The sequence below is a fragment of the Felis catus genome, chromosome D1 (assembly GCF_018350175.1).
Source record: "Felis catus isolate Fca126 chromosome D1, F.catus_Fca126_mat1.0, whole genome shotgun sequence".
Lineage (NCBI taxonomy): Eukaryota > Metazoa > Chordata > Mammalia > Carnivora > Felidae > Felis > Felis catus.
The window spans coordinates 97,850,355-97,874,619 of NC_058377.1; the positions used below are offsets into that span (position 1 = coordinate 97,850,355).

Genomic DNA, 24,265 nt, shown 5'->3' on the forward strand with positions numbered 1-24,265 from the left:
AGAAGTCCTGCACTCCCTCTCCTGCCTGCTGTGCACTTCTCAGAAGAGAGGCTTTGGGGGAGGAAAGAGCTGGACAGAGAAGGACAATAGTAAGCAAATGCCTCCCAAGGACAGGGAGTTTTCATTTCCTTTGAGACTTACAACATATTAAATGGTATTCCTCTCATCCTCAAATAGGAAAACAATTCACCCAAAACAGCACTCCTGGATGCTAAAAGCATCCAGTACCCAGCTCTGTATCTGTGGCCTTGGGGGAGATTTCATAACACAACCACCAAAAGAGCAAAGTGACACGTGACAGCCCTTTGCCCTTACCCTGTCCACATTCCAATTTGATTTTCATCACCCCTTCTATCTGCTCCCGTCCACCCCTCCTCTCCTCTCCTCTCCCCTCTCCTCCCCTCCCCTCCCCTCCCCTCCTCTCCTCTCCTCTCCTCTCTCCCAACCAGATTATTCCAACAGATTTAGGGGGAAGGTCTCAGAGCTCCTTCCTGCCCCTTACTCCACCTTTTACCCCCCATCCTATCTTTCTCCATATTTGCCCATGTGGAAGGGAAAGGTGGCGGTTGGCATGATTTGTCCCCCAGAAATGCTCTTCATTGTTAGGAAACTAGTACCAGCCACAGTCTCTGAATCACTTCAACTCCTCGTTAAGCCGAGCAACCATTATTTAACATGTAGAGGCCTCCCGCCCCCCCTGCAAATTTAGCTCAGTAAGTGTTATGGTCAGAGCACAGGGCTCTGAAGTCCTGATCGAAGAGGTAAATATCTCTTGAGAACAAGCATAACCAGCATGATGGAAAGCACTAGCGGAGATGCAGAGGGTCTGTTACTATTTCAGTGGTATCTGTCTTCCCATCTCTGTGTGTGATGTCATCATGGCTCAGTCTCTTCCCAGCCCTGTCTCTCCTGTCCTTTCCTCCCCACCCTCCCTCCCTGCTCCTCATTTTACTGTAAGACGTACTGTAAGATGCATGATAGGTAGCCAGCAAAGAGGCCGAGAAGGATGGGAAGTCAAGAGTCACAGATAGGCCAGCAGCAGGACATGGCCTGGGAAGGACAGGGAAGGGAGGGGATTTGTGTGCCTGTCTGCCTACCAGTCCATAGACTGTGTCTCTCCTTCAAAATAAGTCCTCTCTGCCTACCTGACTTCCCCTTCAGTTCTTCACAACCTCCTCACCACCATCAGACCCCATCACTACTTCCTGTGGTAGGAGGGAATACCTTGGCTAAGATCTGTGAGATTGGGGATAATTAGCTCCTCCTGGCCAGCCAACCAGCCCCCCTCCTCTTGGACACTTCCCGCATTTGGGAGTGCACGAGGCCACTGCTCAGGGACAGTGCTCGCCCTCCCCACCAAAAACCCAGTTTCTGATGCGTACAGACTTCCCCCACACTGAGAGGGTTTAGCCGAAGTGTGTACTACAGAGGATGAAGGTCATTTTCTGAAGCCCAGAAGACCCTGGGCCCATTCTAAACATCCGCAGGGTTGTATTAGCACCATCTGAGAGCAAGGAGCAAAAAGAGACCTTAGATACCCCCAGAGAAGCAGCAGCTTAATGGGGTCCCTGCCCCTCTTGGCATTTTCTAGCACGTTGGTTTGCCTCTTGCCCCTCTGTTGATTTCCTCTTCTCCATCTCTGAATTGTTCCTGACCCTCTCTGGCCTATTTGGTTTCCCTCTGAGGGGAGGGGAGAGCACCTTCCCCTACCAGCAGCAGCTGGCTTCAGGGCCCTGTTTAGTAGCTGTGTCCCTCTTGCCCAGGCCTTGCTTCTGGCCCAACGTCTTGCCTGGGTCCCAACTCAGTTCATCAGGAGCATTTCTAGTCACTGACTATGGGCAAACCACCCAAGATCATCAGAAACAAGCCTTCAGTGAGGGCCAGTCTAATGCTTATCCACCTCCACTCCACTCCTGGGCCAAGAACCCTCTCATGATGGGCACTAAATCACTTAATGCCCCCACTGCGATGCCACTACCTTGTCACACCCCAGCATGATAAACATCACTGCTCCAAAGGAGCTCATTCCACTCCACCCATTCCACCATTTAACGTTTAGCTCTGGATCCACGGAGATGAAAAATGAAAGCAACTTCCAGAAGCTTGATTTCCTGGATCTGGGTCTTACAAGTACCCCATCGCCTATCTCATTTGCCCAGATTTGAACACCATGATAAGATCATCAGGAGTGGCCTGTGAGCATCAGTAAGATTCTGAAGCATTCATACAAAATGGGTATAAGTTCGTAAATGCAGTGCTTTCTGGAATCTTGAGGGAGACACCGAGAACTCTATAAATTTTCTTTGTAAATTAGTAGAACCATATTCAGTGGAAATCGAGCTAAAAAAGACTTTGAAGACTTGGCAGTTAAGTTAGCTAAGCTCTTTTCAGGGCTGTCTCTCTTAGCTCGCTCAGTCCTGGCTCAGTACCTATTGCCGCTGGGTCTCCATTTTGCCTCAGTCCTTCTCATTGTTGCCTTTTTGTCTTCTTCTCTGTAGCTCCTCATACCTCCTCCTATATCTCTCCTACCCTTTTTTCCCCCCAGACACTATGGACCAGAGCCCCTTCACTCGGGTGGGTAGTCCCGGTGTCTTGGTACTTCAGTTGTGAGCCAGCAGGTTCCCCCACCCTTCAGCACACTAGGGGTAATTTGGGGACTCAAAAGCATCCTTCACTCTTCTTCCAACATCACCTTCTCTTAGCTACCTCAGCGCTGCCCACGCTGCACCTCCCCCTGCCCCCAGCTAATGCCTCTGATTCAATGGCTTGATAAAGGGGAACGCGGAAACTTGTACAGCTAGGAAAAGACCAAAAGAAATGGAGTGCTTCCTTTTCTCTGTTCAGAACCTTTAGGAATGGCACCATGTACTCTCCAGAGTATTCAGCAGCCTCCATTGATGGGCACCCTTCCTGTCAAATAGAAAATGGTTTTCTTGTCTCGGGACCTCTTTGGGGAGCCTCACCCCCTCAGCCCTCAAAGACCAGGGCTCCTTGAGAAAGTGGGCCCTTGTGATAATGATGGATGGGAATTTCTAATGGAGTCTTGAATCTTACCACCATTCCCTTTGCCCAGGAGAGATGACTAGGGGCGTTGCTCCCCCAGCCCTGCCCCCAGCAACCACAACAGCTGTAATGCAATGAACTGTCATCTCACCCAGTGCCTGCCCACACGACTTCCCATTCTCCTTCTCACCTGCATGTCCCTCTCTCAGACCTCACTTCTATCAGGCCTTATTTAAGATCGATTGGGGAAGGATAATCTCTCCTCACTCCTACAGCCCATCCTTTGGGCTCCCAGCTCCAGCACTTACCAACACCCTTATTCTTTAGTTCAATCCTCCCTTCTCATCCCCCAGTGGAGGGGTTGCTTGTGCAATTCTCATGATTACAGGGGAGCCAGAGAAAGTAGCTGGAATGGCCTATTTTCCTGGCTCCCTTTTCCTTCTCTCAGTTCTGATTCCATGTGAACGACTGGACTCAAGCAGCCTCTCGCTCGGCCTTCCAAGAGGGGCAATAGTAATAGCTAGCACTTCCTGAGGGACAACTATATGGCAAGCATGTATTTGCTCGGCGTTTCTGGGCGGCCAGCTATAAATCCCTTCCACAGACTCTCTTTTATTTTGCCACATTTTCCATCTCTTTTAACTCCCTGTCTCTCTCTTCACCTCTGACTCCTCCTCTTCTAAAAAGCCACGTGGTGATCCACTGCCACTCTTCCAGAGGCCATATCTTCTGTGGTTGTACCTTTAGAGGATGGGCCATTCCATCCTGAGCTCCAACCAACCCTACATACTCTAAGGAGTCCAGGCCTCCATTTTACCATCCAAGCCAACTCTTACTTCCAAGCCTTGGCAGAGAGACCATTTCCATGTGCAGTAACAGTACAGCCTCATGTGCCTGCCAGCCTGGTCCCTATCCCCTGGGCCTTTAGGGTCCCCAGCAGTGACCCCATCATTTCACCTAGGTCCCAGAACCTATCCAGGCCACAGGAATAGCCTCAGCTTTTCACATTCTACAAAAGCTGCAAAAGACACCTTATACCCCCGGCTTTCTGAGGGCTACCAGTGTCCTCCCTCCCAGCCACCTTTCCTCCCTCTGACCCGCTCATTTTCCCACCAATTTGTTAACTAACCAAGTCCCCCTTTACTAAAGTGACTCATTCGCTATGGCAAAACCACATTCTTTTGGAAGATTCATTTTGGATTTTTAGACCCCCAAATACATTCCTTCTTTTGGGGGAGAAAATTGCCTCTCACTCTACTAAAACGACGCTGGATTTTGAGCATGAAAAATGGCTTAACCGGTATTGCAGCAACCGTTCCCCTACAGTCTCCAGATGAGGGAACTGGCGGGTAACTGCCACCGGCCCTACCCAGACTCATCATTCATTGGGTTACTGATCTGTCAATCACTTCTGCTGGGCCAATGAGCAGCACTGCCTCACAGGAAACAGATTGGAGGACAGGCGAGTGGTTTCCCTGGCTGTTAGAGCCTATGGAGATCACCCTGTTCCTTTCACATGCTGCCCTGGCTGCTGGGAGCTGTGGAACGTGAGCAAGCAGGCAGTGGGGAGGGGGCAGTCAAGTCGGCCTAGATCTACATGCAGGTTCGGGCCCTTGGAAGAAGAAGGGAAACAAGCTTAGCCTCAACTGAATGCTGGGGTTTAGTAATAGTGATAGTATTAGAGAGGCTGCACTGGCTAGATTCTGCCCCACCCCTGGCATTGCCTCACGGTGTGACCTAGGGTCAGTCTCCCCGTGGTCCTGGTCCTCAGCTGCTTTTTCACAAAGAGTTGGTTGGTTCTCCATGATCTCTCAAATCTTTTTTTCTTTTTTATGTGTTGGAAGACAAATTGCCTCAAGAAAGGTAGAGCCTGTCCTAACCACAGTCCGGTTAATTGAACATGAGGGAAGGCAGTGGGTCAGAGGTGAAGCAGCACTTCCACGATCCAGAGCCAAGGGACAACTCAAAAGGAATGAAGGAGGGATGCCCTCCAGGCTAGGGATACTTTTCGGCCCTGGCACAGGAAGTGGCGGGGGGGTGGGGGGGGGTGTGAATCAGGGTCCGTGGCAGTTGCTTACTACAAGGTTCTCTGAGTGTGGACTCAAAAGAAAGGACGTATTTTTGTCTAGCGTCTACTCAAGCAGGGTTGGGGGTGAATCCAAAGGAGATTGAAGAATCTCCCCTAACCCCGACCCCGTGTATGGGTTGTTTTGTTTCTTTCCTGCAGTTCCCATAATCGGTCCTTTTGAAAACTTCCCACTGGCCTATCGAACAAGCATCTGTACCCACAATACGAGTGAGTTCCCTGCATTTGCCATCTTGTCTCAACTGACACCACCTACGGAAGCTGACAATGGCCGTTGGGCTTTTCCAGTGGATGCCGGAACCCATTTCTTGCAGCCTGGGGGGGAAGGCAGAATAACTGGCAGCAGGAGGTGAGTGTGGGTAAGGAAAGTGGAACTCCTCCTTCAGCCGGCCTCCTCGCTCCTCTTCTTGTCCCCAGATCCTTCTGTCCAGCCTTTCCCTCCTCCCACCTGCTGACTCTAATCCACTCCGTTTTCCACCTTTCACTCCCTCCCCTAGAAACTCAGGAGGTCTTAAGGCATGTTTCAGGAAGCGCTGTTCCCTGGCATGGGCTCTCCATTGTCTGCTCCACTGAGAAGCGGTTGGCTTCCAGAAAGTTTGAGAAATTGCTTTTCAGCAAGAGGGCGGGCACCCCAGTCAGTTTAGGGTGATAGTCTCTAGTGAGTACAGTTGGCAAAGCCATTTCTCTGCCCCACAGGGTGTGAGTACTTGACATTGGCCCTTGTGAGTTAGAAATTGTTAGCTATGGAGGTGTAATAAGTTTGTCCAGACCCACAGTAACTCTTGCTGCTTAAGCTTCTACCAAAAAGGTTTCTACTTGTCAAACCATCGGTCTCCCCACAGAGGGTGTCTCATTTTCCCTCTGCCTCATTTTTCTTGTTTTTACTCTGTTATCCTTACTGTCTCTTCTCTTGTGTCTTTCTTTCTGGCTTGATCTTTTTTCCCCTTTTGTTTTCTGAGGCTAACAGGAACCTGGAGAAGATGTGGGGATGGTGGTAATCCAAAGAAGGAGCCTTAACCTGAGCACCTGTCTTAGGAGGCAGACCCCTCTACCCTAGTGGGAGTGAATGTTGCCCCGCAACCTCGGTCCTCAGATGCTCTCTTAGGCACCACCTTGGTTTCAGATGTGTCCTCCAGACCTACCACAGATGGATGTCCCACACTCTAACCCAATATCCCCAAGGATTAGAACCCTGAACTCCTTTCTCCCATGCCCACCGCGTGGCAGGCCCATACAGAAGCAAAACATGGTCACCTTTAGACTCTGGCATACTGAGGCCAGGCCCTGACCCTGTCGGCCTCACCTTCCTGCCAGTTGATTACTCAATAAAAATATTGTTAAAAAGAATTCTTGTGTCTAAATACCATTTCAGTATTTATTGTTTCAAAATATACCATTAAATTGCACTTTCCCCTCCTTCTCCTCCTCTTCCCCCATATCTTCCTGGGACCGAAATGATAGGGACAGGTCGAGAGCGAAGGGAAAGTTGGGGAAAGCATGGCTGTGTCAATTTCTCAGTAGAGAGCAACCATGAACTGTGTTACACGCTCATGGGCAGAGGCCCCTGCTCCCCTAACAGCTGAGCACAGGACACAGCACTTGGGTACGGGGACATATCCCCTGCTTTGCAGGACATCACGTAACAAAGATTTACAGGTAAGAAGGATCATTGTGTTACTTGTAATAGTAAAAACCCTAACATAGTTACATTTCAGTTGGTCCTTATAGTCAACTATTAAGCAGCTGTTAAAAGCGCATTTGAAAACATTTTTTTCAGAGTGCCTGGGTGGTTCAGTCAGTTGAGTGTCCAACTTCTTCTCAGGTCATGATCTCACAGTTTGTGAGTTCAAGCTCTGCTGTCAGTGCAGAGTCTGCTTCTGATCCTCTGTCCCCCTCTCTCTCTCTGCCCCTGCTTCCTACTCATGCTGTCTCTTTTTCAAAAATAAACAAACAAAAAAAAGAAAACATTTTTTCATGACAAGAGGAAAAAGGGAATTCTGAAACTGTATGTGCACTATGTTCATAATCTTATATAAAGCATCTGTATGCATAGAACTGATCACAAGGATAAATACCAAAAATTCCTGAAAAGGTGGAAATTATGGCTGATTTTTACTTTGTTATACCTTTCTTGTTTTCTACAATGAACATGTATTATAATCAGGGAAAAAAACGCAAAAGTAGTTGGCTCTGCTCGGTCGTAAATGAAGAAAGGATTGGCACTGAGCCATTGAGGAAGCCGATAAGGCTGGTGGTCCCCGCCATGACACCTTGGGCCAGTGGGGGCGGAAGTTCCTAATGGGAGCCAAGATCCTACAATCCTGCAGGTTCGCAGGAAGACACAGGTTTAGATCTGATGGAGGACAAGACAAGAGGCATTCTACCTTATCTCATCCCCCTTCACTCTTCCTTTCTCTTACCCTTTCTCTGTGCCGCAGTGATAAACACTCCATGCTTAAAGCCCAAAGACGCGGGTTCAGATCCCAACCCTGGCACCTCCCCGCTGGGTAACTGGGCAAGTTCTTCAATCCTCCAGAACCTCAGCCCATTAATCAAACAAAGGTCACTTGTACCTCCAGAGCCTTTGCCATTGCTTTTCCCTGTTTCTGGAACACCGTGCCCCCAGATCTTCATGTTTTGTTTCCCGCTGGCTTTTGGGTCTCCACAAAAATGGCATCCCCTCAGAGAGGTCCCCTCAGTCACTTTCCATAACATTTTTTCTCTTTTATTTTCTCTGAGCACCTAATTAAACTCACATATTTGTTTTATTGCTTATTGTCTCCAAGAAATTAAATTCCTTGGGAGCAGGAATCTTGTCTTCAGTGCTGCTGTGTCACCATTGCCTGACATTAAATGAGCCAAGTACCAGGCGATACATTTGCACTGTTTTCTTACTTAATCTTCCTAAGTACCTCATGTGGTTCACATAGGAGGGCGAGGTTAAGAACAGAGAGGTGAAGTACAAGGAGTAAGCGGCAGAGCCAGAATTAGAACTAATTCCGGAAGACTTTCCACTTCACTACGCTTCCCTCCCATGCAGCCAGCGTGGGGCCTGTTTTGGAGAGAAAGGGTTGGCACAGTTCAAGGGCAGGGAGCATCAAGAGCCAAGTCTCTGAGTCCAGAAAGTTCGAAATAATGAAAAAGACTGACGTGGGTATGGTCATGGGGAGTAATGGGAGTACATGGTGGAAAGAGCCAGAGAGGGGCTTGGTTGCAGTTCAGGAGCTTGAGGCTGTTTCACGAAGGACCTGAGCAACACAGTCTCTTTCGTTCATTCCATAAATAGGAATCGAACACCTCCTGTGGGCTTTAAGAGATTCAGAACATCCCTGGAATGGGCAGTCCCCCATCCTTAACTGAACACCTACTGTGAGCTCTACCTGGCTCAGGACCCATCTAGGCCGGGCAGTTCTTGTCCTTGCCTTCTCGGTGTCTGGGGTACTGCCTCAAGCCCACTGGGTGTCTGGTTAGCAGGGGTTACCTGCCCTGAGCAGAGACAGATGGGAGATTTCAGTCATCATTAAAGCTTTATTGACCAGCACGGCTGGAATTTCCCAGAGAGAGGAATTAATCTTGCTACCGACTGAGAGCAGACATCCTGCTGGGAGTAGTTACATAAATTCTGTTGCTCAAATTAATTAGGATTGTGATTCATTTGTTTAATGAGGAAGAATCTGATGGTGGCAAGAGGCAAGCCGTCGAGGCCTTGCAGAACCCAGGCCATCCCGGGTGACCCTGTGGCAGGTGGGGGGACTGGACCAGTAGGAACAGAGATCTGACACGGTGGAAAGAGGTGGTCGATCAGTAAGAAGAATAAACCGAGGCAGGCAGAGACAGCCAATCAGAATACGGTGCTGGTTTAGAAGGGGGGGTCAGAGGCTCTGGGGCCTCCCAAAGTTCATGCCACGCCAGCTCCTGGGCATGGAAGGGCTTCTCCGTGGCATCCAGTCTTCCACCCTCCTCTTTTGTCCAAGCTGTGGAGAAAAAATGCTAACGGCTGAAATCACGTCAGCGGCGCTCCGGGGACCCATCCAGCCATTTCCTCCCATCCCCCTAAATGTCAGATTATATTATTCACAGGAGGAAGGATTGTTTCAATAAAGCACAGACCTATTGCCTGAAGCATATAGAAATCTTTTTCTCTTACTCCCACCCCTACTTAGAAAGGGACCTCCCCCCGCCTTCTACCCGGAATGCCCCTACTGCCTGTTTAAGGCAAATCCCCAAACCTCACCGGCATCCTTCACTCTTGCTGTGAGGCCCCTCCTGGCCTGGGCCTTCCCTTGCATAAGGCCTAGGTCTCAGCTGCAGAAATACAGTGAGAGGGTGGCGGCCGGGCCAGGGTGACAGCAGTGCAGGTGGAAAGAGGCAGGACCTCTGTGCAACTCCAAAGGGCATCTCATATTCTGGTCCAGGTGGATGGTGCCCTTTGGACTAGAACAGAAATGGTGTTTCCTGAAGGTGTGTTTCCTGGTGGCCCTGGAGAAAAGTGACCAGAGTCAGGAAATGGTTTGAGGGAGAGTCAAAAGGACCTGTTGCACAGACCGGGAGAAGAAAGGAGAAGAATGTAACCCTTAGGACCTCCTCACTCATGCCTGCGTCTACAGAAGTCCCTCCGGAGCCTTGTTCTCTTTTTAGGCGCCCCCATCCCTTATTACAACTGACCAGGAAAGCACAGCCTGGATGATCCACGAGGCAGTGCCATGGGGTTTTCCACAAAGCAGGAACACAGTTAAGAGCATGTGTTTGGCTCCCCAGGAAGTGTTGCCCTCTTCCCAGGTGAGGCTGAGATGCTCTTCCTGGAGCTCCATCAGTCCACCTTACTTAGAGAATGGGTAGCCACAAAGGAAAACTATCTAGGAGCCCAAAGTGCGAAAACTTGCGACTGAGGAAAAGTCTTGTGAGCTCTCTCGGTATCAGTGCCCTCGTCCTTGGGAGGCACCTGTCTCCTGCTCTGGAAGAACAAGAGCTTCTGTGCTTGCACCCTGCAGACTGTCTTCTCTTCAACAGACATAGAGACCTTTTTAAAATGTAAGTCAGATCTGGGGCACCTGGGTGGCTCAGTCAGCTAAGCGTCCACCTCTTGATTCCAGTTCAGGTCATGATCTCGTGGTTTGTGAGATCAAGCCCCCCATCCGGCTCTGTGCTGACAGTGCAGAGCCTGCTTGGGATTCTCTCTCTCACTCTCTCTCTCTCTCTCTCTTCCCCTCCCCCCACTCATGTGCTCTCTCTCTCTCTCTCCCAAAATAAACATTTTTTGAAAAATGTAAGTCAGATCTTGTCATTCCCCATGTTTTCCTTCCAAAGGCTTTCCAACACATTCAGAATTTACTTTTTTTTAATGTTTATTTTGGGGGGGGGAGGGGCACATGCAAGCCGGGGAGGGGCAGACAGGGAGACAATGGATCTGAAGTGGGTTCTGCACTGACAACACAGAGCCTGATGTGGGGCTCAGACTCACAAACGGCAAGATCATGACCTGAGCCGAAGTCGGGAGCTCAACCACCTGAGCCATCCAGGCACCCCCGACACATTCAGAATTAAAAACAAAACAAAAAAGTCCGATGGCTAAGAAGGTCCATACGCTCTAGCCCCTGCCTTGACCTCATGGTCTACAGCACCCCTCCCTCCCTCCACAAGGCCTTTGCACTGGCTGGTACCTTTCCCTGAAACGTTCCTCCCTGGCTGTTTGCGTGGGTGGGAAACTTAGCCTTTCTCTCTCTGTTTATGTGTCACCTTGGAGAGCCCTTCCCTGGCTACCCAATCGAAAACAGCCCAGGCTCCCTGCATTGCCCTGCCTTCTTTTTCATCACAATACCTTTCACCATTTGCCCTTTTACCGGTTTGTTCTCTGCCTTCCCCAACTTGGTTTGAGGCCTACAGACCAGGGATCTTCCCCACTGCATCAATCAGGGTCCAGTTAAGAAAACAGGAATTGTGCTAGATACTTCAGTGGTGATAATTCACCAAAAGACATCAGTTAAAGACCTATAAGAAGGAGAGAAAATGTAAAGGGAGCACTGAGGAGGTAGCAACCACAAGAAACGGTGGGATTATGGGATTCCAGGAGCTCGGAGGAGGAGCCTGCAGAGTTGAGGCCCCGCCCCTCTAGCAAGGCACCGACAAGCTGCTGCCACCAGGACAAAGGGCCAATGCAAGGGCAATTCTGATGGGATCCAGCTGTCAAACGAGGATGGGGCAGGTCCCTACTTCCGCCTCCTGCCTTCCGCCTCCCTCTAGTGCCACTGCTGGCAGAAAAAGGAAGCCCCGCGACAAAGGAGAAACGGTTCGCAGGGTCCCCACCCAGTGTCACACAGCAGAGTGTAACAGGTAGACTTGGAGCTGGGAGGCAATAGCTCAATGACTAGAACACCTGTCTTGTACACTCCCTAACCCCCATGCCAGAGGAGTGCTTGGCTTATAGCAGGCACTCATTTGTTGAATGGATGAATGAATGATGGATGATGTACCACGTAGGGAATTAGTAGCTGGGGGTGCAGATATGACGGGCAGACTCTGATCACACTCTAATAAGAGAGACAGACACCATTTATGGTTCAGGATAAGTGTAATAGCAGAAACACCCTCAATGGGCTAGAAGCACAGGGATGGGGCCCTGCTCACACTGGCCATCAGGGAAGACCTCCGGGGGGAGGGGGGATGACCATGCTTCAGTTGGATGCTCGAGAGCAAAGAGGATTTGTGAGGCACAGAGGGACACTGAGGACCAACGATGTAAGGATGCAGGGTGCTTCGGGTCTGGGAACAGCTCGTGCAAAAGCAGAGAGGTTGGCAAGAGTGACTCAAGAAGTTCCCTGTGGGCCAGAACATCCATGGGCAGTGGTGGTGGCCGAGCCTGGAGCATTCCAGTCCAGGTCATGAAGGCCTCGTATGTTACTCAAAGGAGGTTGGGCTTGGCCTCAAGGCACAGAAGTGCCAGTCAAGGTTCATGAGCCGTGAGTGACCTATGTGACCCGAGGATTGTGATTTCACAGGCGTGAGAATGAAGGCTGGAGGCCAGCTGGAGACAGACCTGAGCCACAAGGATGGGCACCCCGTCTAACGGCCCCCAGTGGGTGCAGGGCAGTGCACATAGCTTACACCGCAATGAAGCTGAGAAGCATATGAAGGGGATCTGAGCTGAGGCCCTGGTTGCTGAGGCTGGAGGAAGAGAAGAAAAAGCTTTGGAGGAGCTGGGATGCCTCAGCCTGGGCGCCCCTCCCACCCCCATCACAGGAGAACCCACGTCGAGGGGCCCTGAGAGTCAGCCAGATCCTAGCATCTTCCCCCTCACGAGCCCATCAGATTTTGGAGTTGGATGGGGCCTTGAGAGGCTGCGTCAGTGTCCCTGCAGAAAACAGATCCTAACTCAAATGGGTCACCTGAAGAGACTTTAGTGGGGAGGGACTACTTACAGAGAGATGGGCAGGATGAAAGAACCCAGGAAGGGTGCTAGAGACTCCTGAGGCTGCAAACAGCTCCCCTCTCCCCTCCCACCCTCCAATCTCCTCTGCCAGTGGCCAGACCAGACTGGAGCCAACTGGCAAGGGCGCCCATTGATTTGTTTCACAGGGGTCAGCCTCCTGAGGCACAGAGCAGGTCAAAGAAGGGGAGACCCTCCATCAGAAGGGACAAACAGAGAATAACAGCCTGATTGGTCTCAGTTTCCACCCTACTGTTCTTCCCACAGGAACAGAGAGAGGAGGCAACTTGGCCAAGGTCAGGTAGCAAGTGAGGAAAAGGCCCCTCTCCTTTGGGGTCTGGGTTCGTTGCCGACTGGGCCTGCCCTGAAGACAGCCAAGTGAGGACAGCCCATCATCCTGGAGCTGCTGCCGCAAATCCAAATTAGCCAGAGGAAGGCAGCAGGCAGCACCAGGGAGGATGAGCACCCAAGGGCCGGCCATGCACCCTCCATGTCCAGAAGGTAATAGACACCTGCTTCCTTGTCTCTTTGTGCCTGCCCCCTGGCCCCCGTTTTCCTCTCTTGAGTCCTCCCCAGGTGTGGGGACAGGAGCACAGCCCTGGGATTGGCAGGGACAAGGGGAGGAGACTGTGCTTTTCTGGTAGCCAGCCTTGCTCATCGATTCCCTAGAGCTGCTCACTGATCCAGCACAAGATGGTTTAATTGAAGTCATTACAATAAATGGTGCAGAAAAGCAACACCCTTAGTCTGCCAGAAGCCTCAGAGAAGCAGGGGAGGGCACTGGGAAACCCAGCGGAAGCAGCTGAAGTTAGCTCGCAGTTGCTGTGGTGGAAAAGGGACTGGGCTGAGAAAGCAGGTAGTCCTGGGTTCGAATCCTGACTGGGTCGCTAGCAAGCTGTGCACCCTTAGTAAAGTTCCTTTAGCTTCCTGAGCTGCTGTGTTCCTGTCTCCAGGAAGCCTTCCCTCCTTCATCCCTCATTTCTCCTTCCCCCACACACCGTTAGCACTTGCTAACTTTGACACTGATTTGGCTTCCAGCACTCTCTGTCTGCTTAGCAATCTTTTCCCTCCGTAGTTTGTCTTCTCATCTAGATAACAAGCAGGAACTGTATCTTCTCTTTCTCACCCTTATGTGCCTATCACATGCCTAACATTGTAATTGTACCCAGCGGGGTGGGGGAGGGGAGGGGAGTGGCAAGGTGGAGTGAGGGGCAGAGATTCAGAACCCGGGGGTGGGCACAGAAAGAACGCAGCAGGGGCTGGTAGATGACAATCTACCCTGAGCTCCCTTCCCAGATAATTGGAACGATGCAGCCATTATATTCGTATACCTTTAGCATGAGACACAGCCCTCTCTGTGCCCAGGCCCAGCTGGCTCTCTGCTCGGCATCATGAACTACTATCTGATTCAGTAGCAGAGGACAGAGGATCCAGGTCATGAAATCATCAAATTCTAGCATCAAAAGACAAAACCGTGCAGCAAAAGTGATATCTTGGTACTTCCAAGTCTAAACCCTAAGGAGCCTTGCAGCTTCCACGTGGGGTGTCTTGGAACACCTGATCTTGGAATGTTCCCTCTCAGAACTCAGACATCACACCATGAGAAGCCCAAACCACGTGGAGAAGCCAGGTCGAGGTACTCCATGTGCCAGGGCCAGCCGAGTTCCCAGCTCATGGCATCAACTGCGAGCCCTGAGAGTGCGCCATCTTGGACATCCAGCCCCATGGAGCCTGCAGGTGACTCCAGCTCTAACCATGGCCTGATGCAACCACTTGAGAAATCCCAAGAAAGAATCTCCCAGATGAGCCCAGTCAACCCGTGGAACTGTAAGAAATAACAACAAATTCTTATTTTATGCTTCTAAAAATATATTTGTAAATAAATCTTACAGAACTGCCATTTTACTAGAATTCAGAGATTCGGTGTGATGTATCCAAGGTCGCACAATGAGGCAGAGCCCGGTGCGTTTAACTGTGGCCACCCGATCGCCACCACCAGAGAAGATAAAGAGATGTGAGCTATCCAGGGCAGGGGTGAAGAGGGAGAGAGGAAAAGAGTTGGATTTTATAGAAAATGTCCCAAGTTAATTCTGTTTAGCAAAAAAATTATTCCTTGAATGTGTATGATTTTTTTTTTTTAATTTTCAATGAGCATCTCACAACTTCTAAGAGTTTACAGAGTTAATGGCCCTGAATTTCAACCTTGGGTTAGTTTTATTTTTCTTTCCCCCTTGAGATAATTAGCCATGAGCTTAGCTGAGTACATTTGTCATGTCGGTTAGACAATGGCTTCAAAGGAAGGGAAAGGGCTCAGAAAAGAAGGCCAAGCGACAAAGCAAAACCCCCTAGGGAAATATTCACATTTCTTGAATGATCTGTCATCAAAACTGCGTGCACAGGGGGGAGGGCACGAGCGAGCATCAGGGCAAACTTTACCAGGTGGGCCTCTGCACCCACTAGTGCTTTGAGTTGATCTGAACCAAACCCATCCCCAGGGCAAAAGCAACACCCCTTTCCCATCTCACTACCCTCTGTTTGGCTAACCCACAGGCCCAAAGGAAAATGTTAGATTGGCCTTTCATTGTCAGTGCCCTCAATTTAAGTAATTTTTTTTTTTTTTTCATCCTGTGCTGCTCAATATACTGCAATGGAGGATTCAGGGAAGATGCACGTCATTGTCAGCAAAGCACCAAGCCATCTGGCCTTTGTTTTACCTTTGAGTTGATGTGAAATTTCCGGCTTCACATTTGGACAGTCCTTGATCTGAGCCCCAGAGCCCCAGAGGTGATTGGGAGCATCACTGTGAGAAGCCACCATTTTTTGGACACCAACTACGATCCGCAGTGTCCCAAGGGCTTTATTTATTTTAATCTTGTGTTTAACCTTCCAGTTTAATCTTGTGTTTAATCTCGTGTTTAATCTTCCAGTAACCCTATGAGGGCAGGACTAATACCTCATTTTAAGGATCAGAAAATTTAGTCTCAAAAAGAAATGCATGCCAAATTGCAGAGCTGCAATTCAAACCTAGGCCTGCCCAATTCCTAGGATCTGCTCTTTCCTGTATGCCGATTCGATCAGTTATATATTGCTACAATAACATCGTGAAACAATCACGAAACCTCAGCGGTATACAACAATAAGCACCTATTGCTTGCCCATCTGGGATGGTTAGTTAGCTAAGTGGTTCTGCTGATTATGGCAAGGCTCACTAACATGCCTACACTTTGGTTGGCCTTTGAGTGATGGAGGCTGTCTCAGCTGGGACAGTTGGGGCCACTCAGCTCCACTCCACATGTCGCTCATTCTCCATTAGGCCAGCCCAGGCATGTCCCCATGGCAGTGGCAGAGTACAAGAAAGAAAGCAAACCAGACTGATGGCACAAGTACTTTTCAAGCTTTTTCTTACATCACATTTGCCTTTATCCCATGGGCCTGAGCAAGGTACATTGCCAAGCCCAGAGTCAGAGAAGATGAACATTGCAGATGACGTGGCAAAAGGTGGGGTGCAGGGAAAGATAAAGATTTGTGACCACTTCTGCAATCTATCCACTAACCTTGGGCAAGTTAGAGCCCCCTCTTAGAGCCTCTGTTCCTGCATTTTTTTAAATGTTTATTTATTTATTTTGAGAGAGACAGAGAGCAGGAGAGGGGCAGAGAGAGAGGGAGACAGAGAATCCCAAGCAGGCTCCTCACTTGTCAGCACAGAGCCCGACACAGGGCTCGAACTTGGGAACTGTGGGATCATGACCTGTGCCAAAATCAAGAGTCGGACGCTTAGCCAACTGAGCCACCCACGCACCCCAATATTTTATTTTTAAGTAATCTCTACACCTAACATGGGGCTTGAGCTCACAACCCCGAAATCAAGTCGGACGCTCAACTGATTGAGCCACCCAGGCACCCCTGTTCCTGCAGTTTTTTAATGGGGTTATATCCACTTGGTGGGATGGCTCAGAGCATTCAGTAAGATAATTTCTGTGAAATACTAACAACGTCAAAAGTATTCTTTCTCCTGATGTATATCATGTATACCAGCCTGGGGGTGCATGTACACATTATGAGAGGTACGTGAAAAACTCGGTTTCTATTTCCAGGATCCAAAGGGTTTACACAAGTCTCAGAGGTGAGACAGCCCAATCACTGAGACAACAAACAAGAATTGTGAAGAAGGGAATAAATCAAGGGGAAAAAAAGAAAACAATAAGTAAATGATGTAATTAAAGTTACTGTTGAAGAAACTATCAAGGAGAGAATGAGTCAGCGACAAGTTTAAGCGATGAATCAGGCACAATGTCATGTTTCTAGAATTCTTGTCTATTTCAAGAAAGCCTGATGTCCCAGTTAAAAGAGCACCTTGAGCCTGTAGCAACAACATCTGGAAGGAAACACGCTTGTAATTTTAATTTCTCCTCTGCATCACCACTAACGACAGGGGCAATGCCGAGTGCTGGGCACAGAGTAGGCGCTCCATAAAATCCCATGTGGGAGGGACCCATAACTGCATCATCTCTTCAGATGTATTCAAGGAGATTTCAAATTACTTTTGCAAAAGAGCTCCCCATACAATATGCCATTTGCTTGCTAAAACAAGGCTGTGGATCCCGTGCGGGATGGTATTAATTGCTCTATTCAACGAATGAGGGGACCAAGGCTTGTGTGGCCCTCTGGTTGGTGACGAGGCTGGGATTCGAATGCAGCCCTCCAACGTGCTCTCTCCCAAACTAACCAAGAACCATATTCCTGCTATTGGTAACCGAGTTCGGGTTTTTTTAATCTGTAAGAAACGACATCGACATTTCATTGAATGCTCACAAGCATGGCGGCTCATGTCATCTTCACCCCAGACTTCGAGGTTGGAATATGAAGGATTCCATTTTACAGATAAGGGAAATTTGGAGCCCAGAGACCGAACCCACCTGCCAGAGGCTTCATAGCCCATAAATGGTGAGATGATTCACACTCAGGTATGTGCAACACCCCGCCCCCCCGCCCCCCCCACACACACACCATGTTCCACACTGCCCTTGTATTTTTTCAAATTGGGCTGTCACCTGCATTGAAGCCTGGAGAATTAAAAGCAATTGTATGCATAAACCTGCACACACACACACACACACACACACACACTCACACTTTTGCCTCAGTTATTCAGAGAGCACGTTTTCTGATCTGTATTTTCCACTTCAGTTTGCCTACCTGGCCTCTGCCTCTACAAACACAACTCAAGGCAGAGGGGCAAGTGATATTGGTTCAGGAAACCTGAGCTGTGACCCTGAGCTGCTGACAGAACGTCTGATATTTATAGCAACTCAGAGTCAAGTACCAAGGAAAGAGTGTTCTGGATTGTTGCAGATGTCCTCAGGGGGAAAGAAAACATCTCTGTGAAAAATTGTGTGGGATGTTTAACTGATGGAACATCCAACATGAAAGGACAACTCAGTGGGTTTGCATCCCAGTTAAAAAATAATAATAATAAAAGGACGGCCCAGCCAGTCTCTGTGGATAACATTCTTCAAACACTTAGGATGTAGCCATGGGAGAGACCACATCACCAGTTGAATTTATAAACTGCCACTCTACACTTTAATTTATTTATGCATTTATATATTGATTTAGATCTGTCCCAGTCCACAAAGAATTTGACACTGATTGTTTAATTGTGAAAACTATGGTAGATTGATTATGTTAATGGCCAAGATTTTCTACGCTTCCCTGCATCCTTACCCCTGGGTAGTGTCCTCCACATCGACTCTGGCCCTAAGATGTGCTTTGGCTAATGAAACAGCAGCAAACTTGTTGCAAGCACAACTTGAAAATCATGCTGGTCCTGGCCCGGATTAGCAGAACGGCCAGCAGACCCACAAGAAAGAACAGACTGTTGTTTAAAGCCATTGGGTTTGGAGCAATTTGTTACACAGCAGTCACTAACTGATATGGAGACTAAAAAGAAACACCATTAATTAATCAACAAGCTTATATTGAGTAGCCATGCTCAGGTCTTGTCGTAGGTTCTGGGATATACAAAAAAAAAAAAAAACCACATAAGACATGGTTCCTACCTGCTTGGAGACTCATATTTATTTCTGGAAAGACAAAATAAAAATACCAGCAAGATCTGCTTAAACCATGTGGAAATCGCTTATATCTTATTCTCTCTACAGGGCCAAGCTCAAATGCCACCTTCCTTTCGTAACATTTCCTTCCCCATCTCCTTGCCAAGCTGAACTATTAAGCTCTGCCTCCGCTGGGATACTGCAGACTTTTGTTTAAAGCTCTCTCATGATGCTTTTCATGTTACATTTGGGGTTATAGTTGGATGGGAATACGTCCATTGTGCCCACTGATTATAAAGCTGGGTCTTGCTTATTGTTCTATGGGCCTCCAACACCAGGTACCATGACTTACATGAATATAAGGAATCTTGGAAAATGTTAAATGAATGAATGTTTACAGGTTGGGGGCGCCTGGGTGGCTCCGTCGGTTAAGTGTCTGCTCTTGATTTCAGCTCAGATCATGATCTCGTGGTTCGTGGGATGGAACCCGGAGTCGGGCTCTGTGCTGACATTGCAGAGCCTGCTTGGGGTTCTCTCTCTCACTCTCTCTCTCTCTCCTTCTGCTCCTCCCTGCTCTCTGTCTCTTTCAAAATAAATAAACTCTAAACAAATGAATGAATGTTGTAAGAGTTCAGCATGAGGGAAAACTCGAATAGAAGTGTGATAGTCAAAGGGACGATCATACGGGAAGAAGGAGTTGAGGTTCTCAGCTGGGGCCCACAATAAGAGCTCACAGTAAGAACTCATGGAATCCACAGTCAGAATTCTGGGGACCTGGGAACCTGGATAAGGAAAAATTACATCTCTGTGTTTACTAATCTCTAAGTGAAACTTAGCATTGCCTTCCATTATAAACATGGGCTACACAGCACAGAAATAGATGTAACAGATATTTTCCTATCATATCTACTATTGCAGACATCTCAAAGTATCACTTATGTTCATCACTGCTTTGAAATTATAGTGGTTATTTAATGTGTTAGCAAAGAATCAGAGTATTGCTATATCACAATTTGTTGCTTTAATATTTTAATAACCACGTCACAATCCGTTTCCTTCATAATCCTTTTTATGTATTTAAAATCATATTTTTTGAGAAGGAGTCTATAGTTTACATCAGATCGCCAAGGGGTCCATGACACAAAAGTGACTGGGACCTCCTCCCTACCGTGGAGAATAGGTAGAGTGTACCTACGTAAATGGAACAGAAGTAGATGGACGTCCCAAGGAGATGACCCACATAAAAGAAGGTAGGGTAGGGATGAATGTGAGATGAGAGGCAGGGAAGGATGTGCATCCCCTCCCCATTCTTGAGGAGACAGTCTCCTTGGCAAGATTAAGTAAAAAGGCAGGGACTTTGTTAGCATAATAATGCATCAGAGAAAGTGAGAGAATAACTGATTTGTCTTAGACATGCTCTAAGAATTTGGAGAATTTAAACTCTTAAGGATCTAACACCTCCCCTGCAGGGTGGAGCCAGGACTAAGGACAGAGCTGAACTCTGAACATCAAACCTCACAGAACCACTTCCCACACACACACACACACACACACACATCTCTATTCCAGTAAATGCCAAGAAGAGGCCACGAGCTTGTCCCTCAGGGACAGAGCCTCTGTACAGCGATGAGGCCACACACTGTCTGTGACTCGGTTTGGGGGACTGGTAAACTTCGTCATTGGGACAAGATGCTTTGCGACATCCTTGGGCTCCGAGGGAATATGTAATTGGCCCATTAAGACTTGTAGGAAAAAGCAGCTGTGTTGGTGTGCCCTCCCAGATGTTATATTATAGGCATTATTATACGCATTACAGAGGAGTGACCACATGTTTGGGGACAGTGTGGAGGCCTCCCTGATTAGATCAGAGGGCTGGCTTAAGAAGTAAGGCTGAAGGGGGCAGTTGGCAGGGAGGAATGAAGAAGAGAGAAGCAGAGAATGACACTAGGATTTCAAGAGCCTCTGACTCAGACAAGGAAGTGAGAAGGTGGGACAGATGGGAGGGTCTGTCTTAGAGGTGACATCCCAGGGAAAATGTCCAGGAGGCCACTGGAGATTCAAGAGTAGAACTCCAGGGAGGGACTGGAATGGAAAGGGGAGAGCTAAGGGAACAACCCACATACATACAGGTGATCATTAGTCCCGAGAATAAAGGCCATAGAGTAACAGGACTGGATGTTAGGGAATGATCACTGAATCAAGAGTAACGATACAGATATCTTACTAAGGAAATAAGGGGACTCCTTCCTTGTTCCTAGCCCAGGAAGGAGAATGTTTGGAGAAGGGGGGGTTAAACATAGAAGGAACTTGCGGAAGCTCTCTCACTGTGGCCAGTGGGAGGAGCTTGGGGGTTTCTGAGCCAGCAGTTCCCACGGAGGGAAGGGAGGGATGGATGGAGGCCCACTGCCTGCTGAGTGGGTGGGTGGAGCCAAGAGGGAGGCCAGAAACTGTTGGAGCCAAGGAAACGAAGAGGGAAGCTAGGACACATGCAGGGCAACAGCATCGAATTAAGTTTCTTTCTTCCCAGATGATCCAGAATTTCATTAGGGAAAGAGCGAAACTTCAAATCCAGGGTATTTAAAGGTCATGTGAAAATCATGGAAACCTCAACTTGAATCTGTTCCCACCTAAATAATTTCTGTTTAGAAATCAGACAAAACCACTGAATCCGTCTCAGCACAGCTCCCAAAATGGAATGACTCAGATGTCCCTGAAAGCGCGTAGATACTCTGAACCGCTCCGCTGATACATGGTCTGTCCACCCAGCCCAGTGTCCAGGGCGTGTAACGCAATGGCTGGAGTTTCCTGGAGGTTCTGTAAGGACAGGAGTTCAGGAAGTGGGGTCAAGGAAAAAGCCACTGTCCCTGAATATCCTGCAGCTTATGAAAACCAACCACCATTCAGCCAGCACCTACTGTGCGCTAGGCACTTTGCCTATATTTCCTAATCCTTAAGAACAAGTATTTTTTGTCTCCATTATTCTCCCCACTGTTCAGATGGGAAAACCAAGGTTCAGGGAGGTGACGTAACTTGCCTCAAACTCACAGCTAGCGAATGGTGGAGATAGTGTTGGGGCCCAGATGTATCTATCTCTATTCCCCCAACCCCTATGTTTTTACTTTTAAGCTATCTCTACGTCCAACGTGGGGCTCCAACTCATGACCCTGAGTTGAAGAGCCGTGCATTCTACTGACTGAGCCAAACAGGCACCTCGATGGGTCTGTGTCTAAATCCCAATCAGTTCCCATCCAGCCTGTGACCTTGACCAACCCCACCCCATCCCCAGAAGTGAAAGAAAAAAAAAAATGTGTCATTACCATCTGAGACAGCCAATGAAAGACAAACCTTTCTCACTGTTAGTGTGGCTTCCCTAGTTTACCCTCTTCAAACGTTTTTCTTTTTTTTTTTTAATTCTTCTGAACTTAACCAATGTATTTGAAAGAATTAATTCACTTACTCTTCAAGAATCCTTTCCAAGCCACTGCTATATGTCAGTGCTGGAGACACAAGCTCTAATGCTCAAGCGGCTCCCAGAGGGAAGAAGCTAAAAAGACTTACAGAGGAATAACAGAAATAACAGCAACCAAACCTGTTTTTCCACATTGTTTTGTTTCAATCAAAGTATTACTTATAAATCTTTGGAAAAGCCAAGTAAGTGTAAGAAAGACTTACAAGTAAATTAGCAGCCCCCCCCCACCCCATCGTCCTCACCTTCTTCTCTTGAAAGCTGTTTCTTCTTTACCACTCCATTTGTAAATAACACTATTCTTAGATAGCTTGAGTCATCATCTTAAACATCCATTGACGTCTTAATGTGGTAGACAAGAAGTTTTTCTTCCGTTCCCTCTTCCCCTCCCCCAATCCTCCCCAAATACTTACATCTCTTTTTTTTTTTTTCTCAATTCTTATTCTACATTTCCACAATTATGACCATGAATCTAGATTTTATTCCTCGGTCAAGTAGTCGACTATGACCCTACTTCTTTTCTTTTTTGTTTTTCCTGTTAATCACTACCTCAGTTTTCATCAACTTAGGTTTGTTTTTTTTTAAAAACAATTGACTAAAACTTTCCATGCCCTCAGTATAATTTTCCACACGACCAAACCTGTTGGATAATTTGTCAGTCCCATTTATCTTCCCCGGGGACAAACTCCCTCCCCGCCTAGAGCCTTCTGACTTCCTGCTGATCGGGTCTGGTTGCTCTCTGGCAAAGCTGTCCTCCCAATATTCCTCTAGCCATTACCCAAGGACTTCCCTTTCTTCCTGTCTCCTGTGCTGAGGTCTCCATTTCTGCACCCCACACCTTCTTTATTTGGTTTTAATTGAGTACATCCTTCAGTAGCTTTGTAAGAGAAGGTACACAGGAGGGTAAGTTATTTTCAGACACTCTATGTCCAGAAAGGTCTTTATTTCACCCCCATATCTAACTGATAGTCTGAGTTGTATAAAATGCTAGGAAGACAAACACTTCCAGTCAGAATTTTTCAAGGCACTGGTTCCACCGTCTTTGAACTTTCAACGTTGCTATTGAGAAGTTTGAAAGCATTGTTGTTCCCAATCCTTCCTGTGCAGGGCAGGGACCAGGGTGAGGTGAGCGAAGCACTGGCTTGCAGAGGAAAATTTAAGGGAGCATCAAATTTCAGGAGCACCAAAAATGTGATGATCAAGGTATATTTAGTGCATATTTTTAAAAATCAAACTTAATGCAAAAAAATCCTGATGAACAAAATATCAGTCTTAAATAAACACAGAAACCTCGCTTGCCTCACCCAAATCCCAATCCTGCTGGATCTTGACTTTACTTTAAATTTTGCTATTTTGTTCATCATTAATTATTCTGTATTTTTTTCTAAGGAGTGCATTAATTTTTTTAGTCTTGATTACTATTTTTGGTGCCCTCTTAAAATTTGCACACAAGGCAAGCAGCTTGCATACTTCATTCTAATCCCGTTCCTCTCCAGAACCTTTGAATAACCACTCTTGATCTCTGCATTTGGAATATAAGGAGCTTGGATGTGGCATTTTTTTTTTCATTCAGTTAAGTTGGATACTTAGTGGATCTTACCATCTGGAAACTCGTGTCCTTTGATTCTGGAAATTTTTCTTATATTATTTCTTCGACAATTTCATTCCCTCCTTTCTCTATTTCTAGAACTCCTGTTAGCTGAATGTTAGCCCCCAGGATTGATCCTCCAAGTTCTTATGCTTCCTCTCTAGCCCATCTCTATATATTTCCAGAGAAAGTTTTTTGACTTCATCTTCCAACTCTTGATATTTTTTTAAATTTTGCTATCAGAGTTTTGACTTTTTTTTTTTTAACATTTATTCATTTTTGAGAGGCAGAGCACAAGCGGGGGAAGGGCAGAGACAGAGGGAGACACAGAATCCAAAGCAGACTCCAGGCTCCGAGTTGTCAGCACAGAGCCCGACTTGGGGCTAGAGCCCATGAACTGTGAGATCACGACCTGAGCTGAAGTCGGAGGCTCAACTGACTGAGCCACCCAGGCACCCCAGAGAGTTTTGACTTCTAAGAGAGTTCTTTCTTGCTCTCTGATCCTTCCTTTTAATTCCATTCCATTAATTTTCCATGGATGCAGCATGTTCTTTTATCTCCCTAAAGATATTAATTATGGTTTCTTTGACCTTATGTCCTGCTCACTACATAATCTCCATTTCTTTTTGGTTCATGTTTCCTCAGG

General features: G+C 47.7%; 2 long non-coding RNA genes across 7 annotated transcripts; one reads left to right on the plus strand and one right to left on the minus strand.

The window, feature by feature from the left end:
* The first annotated feature begins 947 nt into the window (after positions 1-947).
* On the plus strand, positions 948-16,225 carry LOC109492126. Of its 6 annotated transcripts, none has more exons than XR_006586579.1 (4): positions 948-4,606; positions 5,231-5,438; positions 12,780-14,339; positions 15,166-16,225. It is a non-coding gene; the product is annotated as an uncharacterized LOC109492126 (long non-coding RNA). The 6 variants fall into 6 exon arrangements; XR_006586581.1 differs by lacking the exon at positions 15,166-16,225 and having other exon boundaries at positions 964-4,606; positions 12,780-13,013; positions 13,878-14,634; XR_006586580.1 differs by lacking the exon at positions 15,166-16,225 and having other exon boundaries at positions 3,176-4,606; positions 12,780-13,013; positions 14,095-14,634.
* LOC109492127 lies at positions 8,708-22,433 on the minus strand. Its single transcript, XR_002736356.2, has 3 exons — positions 22,277-22,433; positions 9,324-9,568; positions 8,708-9,063 (listed from the first exon to the last, which is right to left on the minus strand). It is a non-coding gene; the product is annotated as an uncharacterized LOC109492127 (long non-coding RNA).
* Positions 22,434-24,265: the final 1,832 nt, after the last annotated feature.